Source organism: Lolium rigidum, chromosome 1 (genome assembly GCF_022539505.1).
Source record: "Lolium rigidum isolate FL_2022 chromosome 1, APGP_CSIRO_Lrig_0.1, whole genome shotgun sequence".
Taxonomy (NCBI): domain Eukaryota; kingdom Viridiplantae; phylum Streptophyta; class Magnoliopsida; order Poales; family Poaceae; genus Lolium; species Lolium rigidum.
The window spans coordinates 95,571,676-95,590,862 of NC_061508.1; positions in this window are offsets into that span (position 1 = coordinate 95,571,676).

A 19,187-nucleotide genomic window follows, 5' to 3' on the forward strand; every position below is an offset into this window, starting at 1 on the left:
CTTCTTTAAGCGAAAACATAGCCCAGCAGTCTGCTCGTGAAAAAGAAATCCTCACTCGCTTGGAGTCGCAGAGTCGACGTTTTGTGAGTAAGTACTCATATCACTGCTATTTCTTCGGGTCATCAAATTCTTCTTGGCTCGCTTTTCCTTGACAAACTTCTTTTTACTCACTTAGGGAAAACGCAGCAAGATTATGACCTGGAAAACCCGGAAGGTGATCGCCTTCTCGACGCGCTTTCCCTCCTTGAGATCCATGGAGATGAGGCACGCGAAGGCCTTGCCGATGCCAGAATAGGTCTGTCGCGGCTTTTTCCCTACTTCTTCACGAAGAAGGAAGAACCCACGACTTTTACTGCTCTCGCCAAGTGCTTCAATTCTCAAGAAGATCTTGGGCTCAAACTTCGCCAAGAAGGTTTGAAAGTTGGTGTTGAAGGCACTATCGCCTTGGTTGCTGAGAGCCAACAAGATATCGACTGGGCGAGAGTTGGCGACGTGAAGGAAATGGAGACGAAGAAGTGGCAGTCTTTAATTAAGGCTGCCAAGCCAAATTCAAAGAAAATCCTCGCCTATCTTGGATGCAAGCCAACTCCCGCTCCTAGTTCATCGAAGCCGGAGGTCAAGTAGACCACCTTGTCTTCTCTTTTGTGTTATTTCTCTTTTGATGTTGTCGCCATAGTAGTTTTGGCGACAACTTCTCCATTAAGTCATTAGGAACCCTCCTTTTGTAATAGCCATGTAAATATCTGACCTTATTAATGAAAATCTATGTTTCCAAGTTATTGATATCGAAATATTTCTTTCCAGTTGATTTTTGACAATTATACTGTGGTGCCTCCTTCCTCGATCGCTCCGCTCGCTGTGTCTTGCTCGAAAAAGTCCTCCGCTGACGAGTTTATTGGAGGTTCATCGAGTGCTGCACAGAATGAAGATTTGGACGAACTCCGTCAACAACTGCAGTCGATGAAAAAACAAGCTCTCGTGATAATGGAACAGTCTCGAAGATCATCTGAAAATGAGAAGCTGGCTGTTCGGCAAGCTCAGGAAGCCATAGCGTTGAAGGAAACTGCGGTTGCTGAAGCTGCTGAAGCTACTTCTCGAGAAAATTTAATGCTTCAGCTGATGAATGATTCCAGCTTGGATATGATGGGTACGCTTTTGCAATCTTGGTCATACTGTATTTTATTCTTATTATCTTCTATTCCTTGCTGATGCTTCCGCTGAAACAGGTTCTTTTCTGGATACTTGTGCCGAAGATCAACGTGTTGAAGCCCGAACCAATGTGCTTCTCAAGCTTGCCCTTCAGCATGGTTCCAATTTCTTACTCCTGAACGTACTCGCCAAATCGTCAGATTTCAAGATCGCGCGATTCAGGTCCGTAACTTTCTCGACTTCTGCACAAGAACCTTGTCTTTAGTCTATAGTACCATGTTTCCACGCAACAAGATTCCAGAAACCCTTCCTGCTTTGATGGAATTTTTTTGAGATGCCCCTCGTATTCATGAATTTGTGCGGGCTCAACTATCTACTGGGGCAAGATTCGCCATGATTATGATACAGATCTGCAACCCAAAGTTAGATCTGACTCGCATTGTCGCCAAGTGTCTGGCCAAGCAGGCGAAGCGGAAGAGGAACATTGATAAAATCAACGACACTGTAACTCCTGTAGTAGAGGAGATGATGGACGAACTTCTTCGGATGGATGCTGAATTCTTCGTGAAGGGTAGCTATGCTGAACATAGAACTGGTGCTGCAAACAATGATAGGATAAACATAGATGATATACTAGGTAGCATCTGAACTTTACTATATTGCGGGAGTTCCTGTATATTTTTCCTTGTCGAAATTTTCTGGAAGATAAAGTTGTGTGTATTGTAAGTATAATCTATATTGCAAAGCCCCCGAGCCTTTGGCCGGTGCTCGAGCTATTTTTGCACCATGGTGAATTTACTATTTTGCGGGAGTTCATATATATTTTGTTACCGCGGGTTATGAACCCCCGAGCCTGTCGACGAAAAAGATGTATATCACCAATATCTTTTACTATATTGCAGCACCGCGAGCCCACCTCATTAAAAACCTTTCAGCCCCACTCGGTGCCCTGAAAGGAAAAGAGTGCGTCTGAAAACTCGCGGGCGTTTCAGTACATTGTATCTTTACAAGGAGGACTATATTTCGACTTCAAGCGTAAAAACGCCTTAGCTGCGCCACGTTCCAGGGGTTTTGCTTAGCAACCCCTGTCTTCTTGTCCTTTATCCTGTATGCTCCTCCTTCGAGTACTTCTGTGACGATGTAAGGGCCAAGCCACGTCGACTCGAGTTTTTCATGGCTTTTTTGTGTAAGCCGAAGAACTAAGTCACCTACCTGAAAGGATCTTGGTCGCAAACGTCGACTATGGTAGTTTTTTAGGTCTTGCTGGTACTTAGTGACTCGTGATAATACTTCATCTCGAGCTTCGTCGAGTGCATCGACATCGTCCTCCATTGCTTTTCTGGAAGCTTCTTCGTCATATTCCGTGACTCTTGGAGAATCATGCTCTATTTCTATCGGCAGCACTGCCTCAGCTCCATGGACCAGGAAAAAGGGAGTCTCATGTGTCGCTGTATTTGGTGTTGTTCGAATACTCCATAATACAATTGGCATCTCCTCTGGCCAAGTATGTCGCGCTTTTTCCAATGGTGCTAGCAAGCGTTTTTTGATACCATTGCAGATGATACCATTGGCTTTCTCGACTTGACCATTAGTCTGCGGGTGCGCAACTGATGCAAAGTGTAGTTTGATGCCTACCTCTGCACAATATGCCTTGAATTCCTTGGATGTGAAATTACTGCCATTGTCCGTGACTATGCTATGAGGTACTCCAAACCGGAAGACGATACTTTTCACGAACTTGATCGCAGACGCTCCATGTGGTGAATTTATCGGCTTTGCTTCTATCCACTTGGTGAATTTGTCGAGAGCGACGAGCATATACTCGTATCCTCCTGGCGAGGCCTTTTGTAATTTTCCCACCATATCGAGACCCCACTGAGCAAAGGGCCAAGACAACGGTATTGGCATCAATTCTGCTGCCGGAGAGTGCGGTTTTGCGGCAAATCTCTGGCATGCATCGCAAGTACGAACTATTTCTTTCGCATCTTCGATTGCTGTCAACCAATAAAATCCTGCTATGAAAACCTTGGCTGCTATAGCTCGGCTGCTTGCATGATGACCACATATTCCTTCGTGTACATCCTTCAAAATTATCCTTCCTTCTTCGGGTGTGACGCACCTTTGTAACACTCCCGAAATACTTCGCTTGTATAACTCTCCTTTGACCACAGTAAAGGCTTTAGAACGTCTAATAACTCGCCTTGCTTCAACTGGATCGTCGGGTATTTCTTTCCGTAGGATGTATGATATGTACGCCTGCATCCATGGAATTTGCACCATCATTACTAGGTCCTGTTCCTCTTCTTCTTCCAGTGCTGCTTTTGTAGCCCCCGAGGGTTTCTCATCCTTCTCCTTCCTCTTTGGTTTTTTCGGCTTTGTAGATATCTCGGCTATTTCCTCCCAAAACACGCCTGGTGGAATCGCGAGACATTGCGACCTGATGTCTACGGGTGCTTTTATTCTTGTAGACAGTGTTGGGCCTCCAAGAGCAGAGGTTTGTAGAACAGCAGCAAGTTTCCCTTAAGTGGATCACCCAAGGTTTATCGATCTCAGGGAGGAAGAGGTCAAAGATATCCCTCTCATGCAACCCCGCAACCACAAAGCAACAAGTCTCTTGTGTCCCCAACACACCTAATAGGTGCACTAGTTCGGCGAAGAGATAGTGAAATACAGGTGGTATGAATAAGTATGAGCAAGTAGTAACGGCACCGGAAAAGTGTCTGGCTGGCGTGTAGTTGATGGTGGTAATATTGCGGACAATACATGCGAGTAGAACAAGTAAACAAGCAGCGATAGCGATATTTAGGAACAAGGCCTAGGGATCATACTTTCACTAGTGGACACTCTCAACTTTGATCACATAACAGAATAAATAAATAGATGCTAGACTCTACACTCTCTTGTTGGATGATGAACACCACTAACTGTGTAGGATTACACGAACCCTCAATGCCGGAGTTAACAAGCTCCACAATATTCGATGTTCATGTTTAAATAACCTTAGAGTGCATGACGAGATCAACATAACCAAACCAAGTACTATCATAGCATGCACACTCGTCACCTTCACGCTACGAAAGGAGGCATAGATCACATCAATACCATCATAGCAATAGTTAACTTCATAATCTACAAGAGATCACAATCATAGCCTACGCCAAGTACTACACGATGCACACACTCGTCACCATTACACCGTGCGGGAGGAATAAACTACTTTAATAACATCACTAGAGTAGCACACGGATAAATTGTGATACAAAACACATTGCAATCATAAAGGGATATAAATAAGCACTTCACTATGCCATTCATAACGGTGAATAAGTATTCTGTGAAATATAGCCTAAGAGACCCACACGGTGCACACACTCGTCACCTTTACACACGTGGGACAAGGAGTCTCCCGGAGATCACATAAGTAAAACCCACTTGACTAGCATAATGACATCTAGATTACAAGCATCATCATATGAATCTCAATCATGTAAGGCAGCTCATGAGATTATTGTATTGAAGTGCATAGGAGAGAGATGAACCACATAGCTACCGGTACAGCCCCGAGCCTCGATGGAGAACTACTCCCTCCTCATGGGAGACAAGCAGCGTTGATGAAGATGGCGGTGGTGTCGATGGAGGAGCCTTCCGGGGCACTTCCCCGTCCCGGCGGCGTGCCGGAACGGAGACTCCTGTCCCCCGCGATCTTGGCTTCGCGATGGCGGCGGCTCTGGAAGGTTTCTCGTACCGTGGCTTTTTCGTCTCGATGTTTTAGGTCAGGGACCTTTATATAGGCGAAGAGGCGGAGTCGGAGGGTCGACGAGGCGGTGTCACAGTAGGGCGGCGCGGCCCACACCCTGGCCGCGCCAGCCTGGTGTGTGGTGGGCCTGTGGCCCCCCCTCTGGCGGCTCTCGGGTGTTCTGGAAGCTTCGTCCAATTCTAAGACTCTGGGCGTTGATTTCGTCCAATTCCGAGAATATTTCCTTACTAGGATTTCTGAAACCAAAAACAGCAGAAAACAGGAACTGGCACTTCGGCATCTCGTCAATAGGTTAGTTCCGGAAAACACATAAAATCATCATAAAGTATGTATAAAACATGTAGATATCATCAATAATGTGGCATGGAACATAAGAAATTATCGATACATCGGAGACGTATCAGCATCCCCAAGCTTAGTTTCTGCTCGTCCCGAGCAGGTAAACGATAACAAAGATAATTTCTGGAGTGACATGCCATCATAACCTCGATCATACTATTGTAAACACATGTAATGAATGCAGCGATCAAAACAATGGTAATGACATGAGTAAACAACTCGAATCATAAAGCAAAGACTTTTCATGAATAGTACTTTCAAGACAAGCATCAATAAGTCTTGCATAAGAGTTAACTCATAAAGCAATAAATTCATAGTAAAGGTATTGAAGCAACACAAAGGAAGATTAAGTTTCAGCGGTTGCTTTCAACTTATAACATGTATATCTCATGGATATTGTCAATGTAAAGTAATATAACAAGTGCAATATGCAAGTATGTAGGAATCAATGCACAGTTCACACAAGTGTTTGCTTCTTGAGGTGGAGAGAGATAGGTGAACTGACTCAATCATAAAAGTAAAAGAAAGGCCCTTCAGAGAGGGAAGCATTGATTGCTATATTTGTGCTAGAGCTTTGGTTTTGAAAACAAGAAACAATTTTGTCAACGGTAGTAATAAAGCATATGTATTATGTAAATTATATCTTACAAGTTGCAAGCCTCATGCATAGTATACTAATAGTGCCCGCACCTTGTCCTAATTAGCTTGGATTACCGGGATTATCATCGCAATACACATGTTTTAACCAAGTGTCACAAAGGGATACCTCTATGCCGCCTGTACAAAGGTCTAAGGAGAAAGCTCGCATTGGATTTATCGCTTTTGATTATTCTCAACTTAGACATCCATACCGGGACAACATAGACAACATATAATGGACTCCTCTTTAATGCATAAGCATGTAGCAACAATTAATGTTCTCATATGAGATTGAGGATATATGTCCAAAACTGAAACTTCCACCATGGATAAGTGGTAAATCTCCCTTACTTCAAACAAGACGGACATGCATAGCAACTCACATGATATTCAACAAAGAGTAGTTGATGGCGTCCCCAGGAACATGGTTATCGCACAACAAGCAACTTAATAAGAGATAAAGTGCATAAGTACATATTCAATACCACAATAGTTTTTAAGCTATTTGTCCCATGAGCTATATATTGCAAAGGTAAAGAATGGAAATTTTAAAGGTAGCACTCAAGCAATTTACTTTGGAATGGCGGAGAAATACCATGTAGTAGGTAGGTATGGTGGACACAAATGGCATAGTGGTTGGCTCAAGGATTTTGGATGCATGAGAAGTATTCCCTCTCGATACAAGGTTTAGGCTAGCAAGGTTATTTGAAACAAACACAAGGATGAACCGGTGCAGCAAAACTCACATAAAAGACATATTGTAAACATTATAAGACTCTACACCGTCTTCCTTGTTGTTCAAACTCTTTACTAGAAATTATCTAGACCTTAGAGAGACCAATTATGCAAACCAAATTTTAGCAAGCTCTATGTATTTCTTCATTAATGGGTGCAAAGTATATGATGCAAGAGCTTAAACATGAGCACAACAATTGCCAAGTATCAAATTATCCAAGACATTTTATCAATTACCACATGTAGCATTTCCCGTTTCCAACCATATAACAATTAACGAAGCAGTTCAACCTTCGCCATGAACATTATGAGCGAAGAACATATATGTTCATATGAACCAGCGGAGCGTGTCTCTCTCCCACACAAGCATTTATTCAAACAAAAACAAAAACAAAAACATATAGACGCTCCAAGTAAAGTACATAAGATGTGACCGAATAAAAATATAGTTTCAAGAGAAGGAACCTGATAATTTGTCGATGAAGAAGGGGATGCCTTGGGCATCCCCAAGCTTAGACGCTTGAGTCTTCTTGAAATATGCAGGGGTGAACCACCGGGCATCCCCAAGCTTAGAGCTTTCACTCTTCTTGATCATAGTATATCATCCTCCTCTCTTGACCCTTGAAAACTTCCTCCACACCAAACTCAAAACAAACTCATTAGAGGGTTAGTGCATAATCAAAAATTCACATGTTCAGAGGTGACACAATCATTCTTAACACTTCTGGACATTGCTCAAAGCTACTTGGAAGTTAATGGAACAAAGAAATCCATCCAACATAGCAAAAGAAGCAATGCGAAATAAAAGGCAGAATCTGTCAAAACAGAACGAGTCCGTAAAGACGAATTTTATTGAGGCACCAGACTTGCTCAAATGAAAATTCTCAAATTGAATGAAAGTTGCGTACATATCTGAGGATCACTCACGTAAATTGGCATAATTTTCTGAGTTACCTACAGAGAATTTGGCCCAGATTCGTGACAGCAAGAAATCTGTTTCTGCGCAGTAATCGAAATCTAGTATGAACCTTACTATCAAAGACTTTACTTGGCACAACAATGCAATAAAACTAAGATAAGGAGAGGTTGCTACAGTAGTAACAACTTCCAAGACTCAAATATAAAACAAAGTTACTGTAGCAAAATAAACACATGGGTTATCTCCCAAGAAGTTCTTTCTTTATAGCCATTAAGATGGGCTCAGCAGTTTTAATGATGCACTCGCAAGAAATAAGAGTTGAAGCAAAAGAGAGCATCAAAAAGCAAGTATAAAACACTTTTAAGTCTAACCCACTTCCTATGAAAAGGAATCTTGTAAATAAACAAATTCATGAAGCATAATGCAACAAGCATAGAAAGATAAAACAAGTGCAGCTTCAAGATTTTCAGCAAAAAGAGAGGTGTTTTAGTAACATGAAAATTTCTACAACCATATTTTCCTCTCTCATAATAATATCCAGTAGCATCATGAAAAAACTCAACAATATAATTATCACATAAAGCATTCTTATCATGAGTCTCATGCATAAAATTATTACTACTCCCAACATAAGCATAGTCAATTTTATTAGTTGTAGTGGGAGAAAATTCAACAAAGTAGCTATCATTATTATTCTCATCATCAAATATAGGAGGCATATTGTAATCATAATCAAATTTAACCTCCATAACAGGCGGTACTAAAAGACTACTATCATTATAATCATCATAAATAGGAGGCAAAGTATCATCAAAGTAAATTTTCTCCTCAATGCTTGGGGGACTAAAAAGATCATGAAAACCAGCTTCCCCAAGCTTAGAACTTTCTATATCATTAGCAACAATGGTATTCAAAGTGTTCATACTAATATGTTCCATGGGTTTTTTAATTTTCGCATCAAACCATCCATGTCTTAAATCAGGAAATAGAATAAAAAGCTCATTGTTGTCCATTATGCCAAACTAGTGTAAACAAGAAACAAAAAGATGCAATTGCAGGATCTAAAGGAAATAGCTTCGAGTACTTACAACGGTGCCGGAAAAGTGCTTAGTAGCCGAGATCCGGAGTGTGAGTACCTTTTACCTTTCCTCCCGGCAACGGCGCCGTGAAAAGTGCTTGATGTCTACGGGTGCTTCTATTCTTGTAGACAGTGTTGGGCCTCCAAGAGCAGAGGTTTGTAGAACAGCAAGCAAGTTTCCCTTAAGTGGATCACCCAAGGTTTATCGATCTCGTGGGAGGAAGAGGTCAAAGATATCCCTCTCATGCAACCCCGCAACCACAAAGCAAGAAGTCTCTTGTGTCCGCAACACACCTAATAGGTGCACTAGTTCGGCGAAGAGATAGTGAAATACAGGTGGTATGAACAAGTATGAGCAAGTAGTAACGGCACCGGAAAAGTGCTTGCCGGCGTGTAGTTGATGGTGGTAATATTGCGGACAATACGAGATGCAGTAGAACAAGTAAACAAGCAGACGATAGCGTATTTAGGAACAAGGCCTAGGGATCATACTTTCACTAGTGGACACTCTCAACTTTGATCACATAACAGAATAAATAAATAGATGCTAGACTCTACACTCTCTTGTTGGATGATGAACACCACTAATCGTGTAGGATTACACGAACCCTCAATGCCGGAGTTAACAAGCTCCACAATATTCGATGTTCATGTTTAAATAACCTTAGAGTGCATGACAGATCAACATAACCAAACCAAGTACTATCATAGCATGCACACTGTCACCTTCACGCTACGAAAGGAGGCATAGATCACATCAATACCATCATAGCAATAGTTAACTTCATAATCTACAAGAGATCACAATCATAGCCTACGACAAGTACTACATGATGCACACACTGTCACCATTACACCGTGCAGGAGGAATAAACTACTTTAATAACATCACTAGAGTAGCACACGGATAAATTGTGATACAAAACACATTGCAATCATAAAGGGATATAAATAAGCACTTCACTATGCCATTCATAACAGTGAATAAGTATTCTGTGAAATATAGCCTAAGAGACCCACACGGTGCACACACTGTCACCTTTACACACGTGGGACAAGGAGTCTCTGGGAGATCACATAAGTAAAACCCACTTGACTAGCAAAATGACATCTAGATTACAAGCATCATCATATGAATCTCAATCATGTAAGGCAGCTCATGAGATTATTGTATTGAAGTACATAGGAGAGAGATGAACCATATAGCTACGGGTACAGCCCCGAGCCTCGATGGAGAACTACTCCCTCCTCATGGGAGACAGCAGCGTTGATGAAGATGGCGGTGGTGTCGATGGAGGAGTCTTCCGGGGGCACTTCCCCGTCCCGGCGGTGTGCCGGAACAGAGACTCTTGTCCCCCAGATCTTGGCTTCGCGATGGCGGCGGCTCTGGAAGGTTTCTCGTACCATGGCTTTTTCGTCTCGATGTTTTAGGTCAGGGACCTTTATATAGGCGAAGAGGCGGAGTCGGAGGGTCGACGAGGCGGTGTCACAGTAGTGTGGTGGGCCTGTGCCCCCCCTCTGGCGGCTCTCGGGTGTTCTGGAAGCTTCGTCCAATTCTAAGACTCTGGGCGTTGATTTCGTCCAATTCCGAGAATATTTCCTTACTAGGATTTCTGAAACCAAAAACAAGCAGAAAACAGAACTGGCACTTCGGCATCTCGTCAATAGGTTAGTTCCGGAAAACACATAAAATCATCATAAAGTATGTATAAAACATGTAGATATCATCAATAATGTGGCATGGAACATACGAAATTATCGATACGTCGGAGACGTATCACGACCCGATATTTGCAAGAACATCGGCTTCATCATTGCTCAACCTGCTGATGTGATTTACCTTGCATCCATCAAACAACTTCTCTAGATCATTATACACTTCCTTGTATGCTATCATACTATCATTGACTGCATCGCACTGATTCATGACTTGCTGAGCCACCAACTATGAGTCGCCGAAGATTTTTAATCGAGTTGCACCACAAGCCTTCGCCATCTTCATTCCATGTATGAGAGCTTCGTATTCGGCCTCGTTATTAGATGCGTTTGGAAACATCATCCGTAAGACATACTTTAATTTGTCGCCTTCAGGTGATATTAGTATCACGCCTGCTCCAGCTCCCTCTTATCTCTTGGACCCGTCGAAGTTCATAGTCCAGGTTCTTGATAAATCTGGGGGTCCCGTATTTTGTAATTCCATCCACTCTGCGATGAAGTATGGTAGAATTTGCGACTTTATTGCTTTTCTTTTTTCATACGTGATGTCCCGAGGGGATAGCTCTATTCCCCACAGGGAGACACGACCCGTAGCTTCTGGATTGTTTAGTATATTGGATAAAGGCGCCTCATTGACCACTATTATCGGATGCACCGAAAAATAGTGCCGCAGTTTTCTTGCGGTTGTAAACACTCCATATGCTAGCTTCTGCTACTGCAGGTACCGCTGTTTTGAAGGCGATAATACTTCGCTGATGAAATATACTGGCCTCTGTACTCCATGGAGTTTTTCTTCTTCCTCCCTTTCGACTACGAGTGTTGTACTGACCACCTGTGGTGTGGCTGCAATGTATAGCAAGAGGGGTTCCTTCTCCTTAGGCGCCACCAAGATTGGTGGTGTCGAGATTGTACGTTTGAGATCCTCGAAAGCTTTATCCGCCTCTTCGGTCCACTGAAACTTCTCTCCTTGCTTAATCAGAGCATAAAACGGTAACGCCTTTTCTCCCACCTGGCGACGAATCTGCTTAAAGCTGCGACTCGCCCAGTTAATTGTTGTATTTCTTTTAACTTTGTTGGCTTCCTCATTGTTACAATAGCTTGAATTTTTTCTGGATTGGCCTCGATTCCTCTTGCTCGAGACTAGGAACCCGAGAAGTTCTCCTCGCAGGGACGCCGAAAGAACACTTCGTCGGGTTCAGTTTGAGGCAAAACTTGTCAAGGTTGTCGAAAGTTTCCTTTAGATCCTCGATCAATGTTGTCCCCTTTTTTGATGTTATGACGACATCGTCAATATACACTTGTACATTTTTCCCAATCTGTGTTGCCAAGCACTTCTGCATCATCCGCTGATATGTTGCTCCCGCGTTTTTCAGACCAAAAGGCATTGTTCTATAGCAAAACACGCCATAAGGTGTTATGAACGCTGTCTTGACTTCATCGTCTTCTTTTATCTAATCTGGTTATAACCAGAATATGCGTCCAGGAAGGAAAGACATTCACATCCTGCCGTGGATTCGATGATTTGATCGATCCTTGGGAGGGGAAAGTGATCCTTTGGACAGTGTTTATTGAGACACGTAAAGTCGACACACATGCGAAGGACTTTCGTGTTTTTCTTCGGGACCAAGATCGGGTTAGCTACCCACGTAGCCTCTGTATGTAGCTCTTTGATAAAACCAGCCTCTCTGAGTCGATCAATCTCTGACAGCATGGCTTTGCGGTTTGGTTCCGAAAAACGCCGCAAAGGTTGTTTGATTGGTCTCGCTATTGGATCTAAGTTTAGGTGGTGCTCGGCAAGTTCCCTGGATACTCCTGTCATGTCAGCTGGACACCATGCGAAGATTTTCCAGTGCTCACGGAGGAACTCGACGAGCGCGCTTTCCTATGCGAGGTCCATGTCTGTTGCAATGGACGTCGTTTTCTTTGGATCTGTCGGGTGAATCTGCACCTCCTTGGAATCTTTCGTAGTGTTAAAGGTTGTCTCCCTGAGAGGCCTTCCTACATCTGGCAACACATCATAATCAGTTGTGAGCCTTGACGCCATATATTCCGCTTGCATCCCGAAAGTTTCTGACAGTCGATGAAAATCCTTGTCGCATTTATCAGCTAACGTGAAACTGCCTTTGACTGTAATTGGTCCCTTAGGTCCAGGTAGCCTCCACAACAGGTACGTGTAGTGTGGTACCGCCATAAACCTGGCGTATGCTGTTCGTCCCAACAAGGCGTGATATTATGATGGTAAATCCACAACTTCAAACTCCAGCCTTTCTATCCTGTAGTTTTCTCGGGTTCCAAACTGAACGTCGAGATTGATCTTCCCCAACGGATAACTCGACTTCTCTAGCGTGATACCATGGAAACGCGTGTCAGTTGGTTTTAGGTTTGCCAACGATATGTTCATCTTCCTTAGCGTATCTGCATACATAAGGTTTAGGTTGCTCCCTCCGTCTATGCATACTCGAGATACGTCGAATCCTGCGATCACTGCTGGCAAAATAAGTGCCGACCGCCACTGGTCGAGGAACTTGCTTGCGGGTGATCCGCTATTGTGAAGCCAATGTCCTGTCCCGACCAATTTAGATACTCAATCGTTGGTGGAGGCATCTTCTCTGCCATGAACACTTGTCGCGAGATTACTTTCTGAGCCCTATTAGACGGCCTAGCTTTCTGAATCATCGAGACCGCGCCATTGGAGTTAGGATCAACATATGGAGGTGGGTGTGGTGCTGCCGCTATTCTAAGCTGGTGCCGATTTTCGTCCGTAATTGCGGGAGGAGGTGGAAGGTGGATCTCACTCCTTGGTCCCTGGGGGTTTCTATGCGTTGCTTGAACATTAGCTTGCCCTGCAAATCTCAACATTGCTTGAAAATTTCGACAATCCTTCTGCAGATATCCCGACTGTCTCTTCCCGTTACTGTCAAGATAAAAATGCATTTGACACGGTCCGTTCATCATATCCTCGGGAGACACATATGGTCTCTGGAACCTTGGTCCACTATTATGTCTATTGTTGCGGGAATCATCTCTGTTGTCTCCTCGCTGCTCGCTACTCCTTTGATAATCATCTCGACTGTTTCCTCCAGTATTTCCTCGGAAGCCAGCCGATATTTGGCCAGGAGCATCATAATTCGAAAACTGCCGAGAGAATCGTCGTCTATTTTGGAATTTCGACTGCGGTCCTCCTCTGGTGACCTATGTCTCTTATTATGAACAACATCTTCTCCATCTGCCCACCTGTTTGCTATCTCCATTAATGCTGATACTGTTCTTGGGTTTGTTCTTCCCAAGTCTTCGACAAAATCTCCTCGTAGAATTCCTGCTACGAACGCATCTATTGCCCTCTCGTCGGATATGTTCTCTGCCGAGTTTTTAATGATATTCCACCTCTGGATGTACTTTCTCATTGATTCATCATGCTTTTGTCTACACGATCTCAACTCTTCTAGTGATGCGGGTTTTTTGCAAGTAGATCGGAAATTCTTGACGAATACATCCTCGAAACTGTCCCAACTGTCGATGGAGCCTGGAGGAAGCTTCTTTATCCAAGATCGTGCGGCTCCACTGTGGTGTACTTGAATGCTCTGCATGGCTGTTGCTTTGGTTCCCCCTATCAGCTTCACTGTCTCGAGATAATCGACTAGCCAATCCTCGGGATCTTATAGTCCATCAAACTTCTTGAAATTGTCGGGCAACTTGAATCCTTACGGGACTCGAGTTTTTCGAACTCGTCTCGTAAAGCACGGGAGTCCGCACATATCTTCTTCGTCAACTTCTGGTGAATGTCGATGTTCCCTTCTATCCTGTCGCGCTCTATCCACTCTTGTCTGAGTCGCTGTATCTCTTACCCCGCTCGCTCTCGGGGGATCCTGGACTGCTACAGTAGGTCGTGGACTATTTTGCCTTGCAGCTCCTTCGGGAGGTATAGTTGCGAATGCTGCTCCCATGGCTCCACATCCTGCCATGGCCATGTTATACAACGCTTCTCTTGAGTCTCCGGGAGGTGGCCTGGACGCTAGGATGTAAGCTTGCGTTGCCATGTATCCCGCTTCCGGTGTTTTGGGAATGATATTTCCCCTCATGTCGATTGACATAAAAGACATGTCGAGGTTTTGAACTAGATTCTCTCTGTCTGCCTCAGGTATGTTTTGCAGCCGAGATCTTGCTCTGTTCCGAGCTTCTCTGTGACTATCTCCCGAAGTTCCTGAATGTCGGCTTAAATCCGCCCTTCGCCTACTTGACACGGAAGCCGCCTCCCTTCTTTTATTCAGGGCAGCTGTCTGTTTTTCTAATTCTCTGCTAACACGAGCAAGTCTATATTGGTAAGCTTGCAATTCTTCTGCAGTAGCAGCTGTGGTCATTGGTTCTGTACCATCCATGGCTCTTGCGGCTCTGTCCCACGCTTCTTGTGGGAGTTGAACCCTTAGGCGCGGTGTAGGTCCAACATACTTAGTGCCTAAACCTCGCCTGAGATCAGCGGGATCGACATATGGGTTTCCCGCATCGTCGAAAGCCTCTGATGTCTCCGGCTCTGATCGGCTTGGTTCTCCAATTGCATAGATCTGATGATATTTTGAACTTTGATATTTTTCGGGATTGGTGACACCATCATATAGATTGGTGAAGACCTTTCCAACAGCAATAGATCTGTCGATGAAGTTGAAGGTGTCGATGCTGTCTGAGTCGCTGCTTATATCAGAGTCCGCAGACGACTCGAAGGACATGTCCCTGAAGATCTTGGCGAGTTTTTACTTGCCATAGTGTTGATGAAGCATGGCGACGATATCTCCTTGTCGCCTGACTTGATTGACGATGTTGAACTCGAAAAATCGGGATCGACTGCTGATAATCCCGACAAGATCGGAATTTCTAGACGATACGATCCTTCCTTCTCGACGCGGAAGTGGAATCTTCCGAACGTCATCTCCTTGCGCTCCTCCAGATACGCATATTGTGGCACCCCCGGGATCAGGGTTAGACAAATACCAGATCTTCGTCTGACATAAGCCTAACCTAGAGCTCGAGAGACTACAGTGAGAGAATCGGTAACATAACAGTGACTCTACGACTCAAGAAGTAATACAAGCTCATAACAGAGCGAAGAACCAAAGTATTACAAGCGGAGGTCACCGACCCGACATACATCAATCAACGGAAGCAAAGTTATGCTATTAGACATAGCAAGATAGCAAAAGGCCTAAGAGGCCAAGAGCATAACGGCGACGTCCCAGCCCATAGATTCCAGGCTGCCACCTGGGAACCCCAAGCTACTCGTCGATGTCGACTAGGAACCACCATCTGTTGGAGCAACTTCTTCTGAAACAAAAGCATGCAAAGCTGAGTACAGGGACTCAGCAAGACTTAGTACAACCTTTTAGCAAAGCGGATATGCGGGCTTTCTGTGGATCTTCTTTTGCGTAAGCCAGTTTTCCTTTGTTAAACAAGAGAGAGGAGAAGCTCGACTACTCAGAACCTTTAAAAGGGGATAAGAGAGCGATATCTCTATCTCTATTGATCATCATATTGTATCCACCAATCTTCATCATCTCGAACCTCTATCCTCGGATCACCCCCTCAACACCCGAAGAAGGTATCCGTAAACACACATTGTTTGCCAAGTTTTACGATCAGGTTAAAGTTGTCTATGATCACAGAATCCATTCCCAAGTCGTCCGTAACCGTGGACACGGCTTTTCGAAAAGATTTAACCCTGCAGGGGTGCACAACTTTACCCACACGTGCCAACCGACTCTTAATGCCAAGCTATAAGCTCTCTTCCTTGGAAAGCCGGCAGAGGGTGGTTGACCACGACCTTTACCTTGTCGTCGCCGAGACCATGAGTCACGCGCTAAGGATTGTTCCGCCGTAACGGGTCAAGTCCCGAAGTCGGTCCTTAACGATGTGAGGCGAGGTGGGTTTCTCCAGGGACTCTAACCCCAGCCACCACGGCCACGCTTACCTACCTGTATGCTATGCACCTTTTCACAAACATTTTCAATGCATATGACCAAATAACGCGCAAACTATGTGACTCATGGAATCTACTAGGCAAGTTAGTGAGTCGAGAGGGTACCATAATAGGGCCTCGTGTGGTTGTACGCTCGGTCTTGGTTCAAGAGGCGAGAACTCGCATCCTAGGGTCGGCAGAAACGAAACAACCCACCACATCCCAATGTGGCCTCTCGTCTGAGCCTTTAATCATGTTTAACAACATCTCTATACTTACCACGTCAACCTGTCATGCTAGATTCATTTCATTGTAAGGCTCCAGTCCGAAGAACGGAGTAATAGCGTAACAAACTAAGCATGGCTAAGCATAAAGAGATAAAGGCTCTAGCGATGCACACATGCCAAACCTAGTTATGCTAGGAGCAAGTGGATCGGGTATTTGAGGCTACAAGGGTGGAACATGCAATTGATAGGATAACTCTACCTATCGATAAAAGACAGTTGAATCGTGTGCAATATGTAGGAACCGAAGTAAAAGCATTTCGAAAACATATATGAACCGAGCTAGGGCTTGCCTTTGTCCCTGACAAACCAAAGTGGATCTTCGATAATCTTGTACTTGACTTGTTCGTCGGAGGACATAAATTGATCATCACTGTTGTTGATCTTCATCGCCTCAGACTCGTGCTTTATCGGTCGCGAAGAAGCAAATACTAGAAATAGAGAAATAACATTCAATACATGGCATCGATGCAATGCGCATACAAGGATGATGATATGACATGTTACAGGTATTGAATTAAGACCTAGGACTTGATCATCAGATTAACTGGGGTTCGACGGGACTAGGGTTAGCAGTTCCGGACTCTCGTAGGGGTACAATTAGTTTTTCTAAAACAAATAGGGTTCAAAGTTGTTTAACAATGCATGATTTTGTAACCAAGTTGTAGATCTCCTTTTTCTGAAGATTTTGATATATTATACACATTTTTCTGAATTAAAAAGAAATAGTTATGGATTTTACAAGTTTTATCCATTTTCTGAAATTCTAGTAATTATTAAAATTCTGACATAGGGGCCCACTGTCATAGTTTTATTCTTTATCTAAAATACTGGAAATGATTAAATTTCTGACACCGGGACCCACCTGTCATGATTTTAATCTTTTACAGAAAAGATAAAACAAATTAAATAGAAAAGCAAAAAGGGCCGGGTCCCACCGGAGTCAACCGCCGGTGGTTGACCACGGCAGGCCGGCGGCAGTGGCGAGCCTCGCCGGCGTTCCAGGCCGCCCCTGGACGCGCGAGCGGGCTCAATAGCTGCGCCTCGCCGAGGCGAACCACATGGAGGCGGCGCCGCTTCCCAGAGGTCGCCGGAGCGACGAGGACGACGACGTCCGGCGGCGGCGGACGCAGGCGAGCGGCGCGGGGACGGGCCAGGGAGAGAGAGGGCGTGGAGGGGCTCGCTCGAGCCGGCAGCTCACCGTGGTGCTGCAGGAAGGGTCGGCGACGGCGGGGGAGGTCGGTCGGCGGCGATTGGGGGTCGGCCGGAGTCGGGGAAGAAGCGGTGGCGCGGGCGTCTGCGGGCGTCTTGGTCCGATTCCCTTCACGGGGAGGACGAGGACGGTGAGGCGGAGCCGGTGGTGGTGGCGGTTGGGCGCGGGGGTGGCCGGAGCGACGGCGGCGACGAGCGCCGGTCGGGGCCGGGGTTTGCCTCGGCCACGCGCTCGCAGAGGGAGAGAGACGCGCGAGGGAGAGAGGAAGAGGATAGGGAGAGGGGCGGGGCGTCGGCGGCCTTATCTCCTCGTCCGTGGGCGGCGGCGGTGGCGGGCATCTCCTCGCCGGGATCGACGGCCGGCGCTGCGACAGTGCGAGCACCGCTCGGCTGCGGTGTAGAAGACAAGGGCATTTTTGCCCATACCCCTCGGGGTTTGCTGTTTTCCAAGAAGTTTTTAAAACAGGGCAAAAACAATTATATTTTGCTGTTTTGGACTATTTTGATAACCCAGAAACCCTCCAAACTTTGTACAAATCTTATGTGGCATTCTTTGAATAATTCATAAACACCACATAACAAGATTTTGCATGTTTTAAACATTTCAAATTGAGGTAGAACTTTGGAATTTAAGGTTTACACTTCATTTAGAAATGCAAATTTTTCCTAATGCATTTTAGATGATGCTCATGAATGCACAAACAATTCCTAATTAGGGTTTAGAAAAACAGGGATGTTACAACTCTATCCCCCTTACAAGAATCTCGTCCCCGAGATTCCTAAGGTAGGAAAAGAGAAGGTAACAAGGACTACACCGATCTTCAACGAGCTTGTCGATACCATGATGATCTTCTTTGTGTAAGAAGTTGACCCATGACATCATGAATGAATTTGATCCACAACACCACGAATGAAGCGCTTCATTTTCTTCCCTTGAGGTTGTTGCTCAACTGCACCTAAAGGAAAGAGGGAATAACTCTAGAACGAAGGATCTCTAGAAGATCGAGCATCTCATGATCAACTCATGGAAGGAGTGTTTAAAAACAACTCTTGAGCTAACAAACATGAAACACGTCAAGGTAACGGAGGATATGAAAGAAGTTTCAAATTTTGGTAGGCAATTGCTCCACGCTTTACAAGAATACGAAGGGACAAGGTAGCGAGGAGTTAAACTGCCTTTGATACCATGACGAGGCACTCTTAGAGAGGGTGACTCGTGGAATCACAAATGATTATCCAACAGTAGCAACTTTGGATTTAAGAATCATAGTCACTTTTCTGGCATGGGTACATGAAATGATTGTTGTCTACTCAAAAGGATGGGGCCTAAATGACTGACGAATTCACACAACGTGTGAATTGATTAGAACTTCAGGTACTGGCCAACGGAAAGGGAAGGGTACTGGCTATGGAAG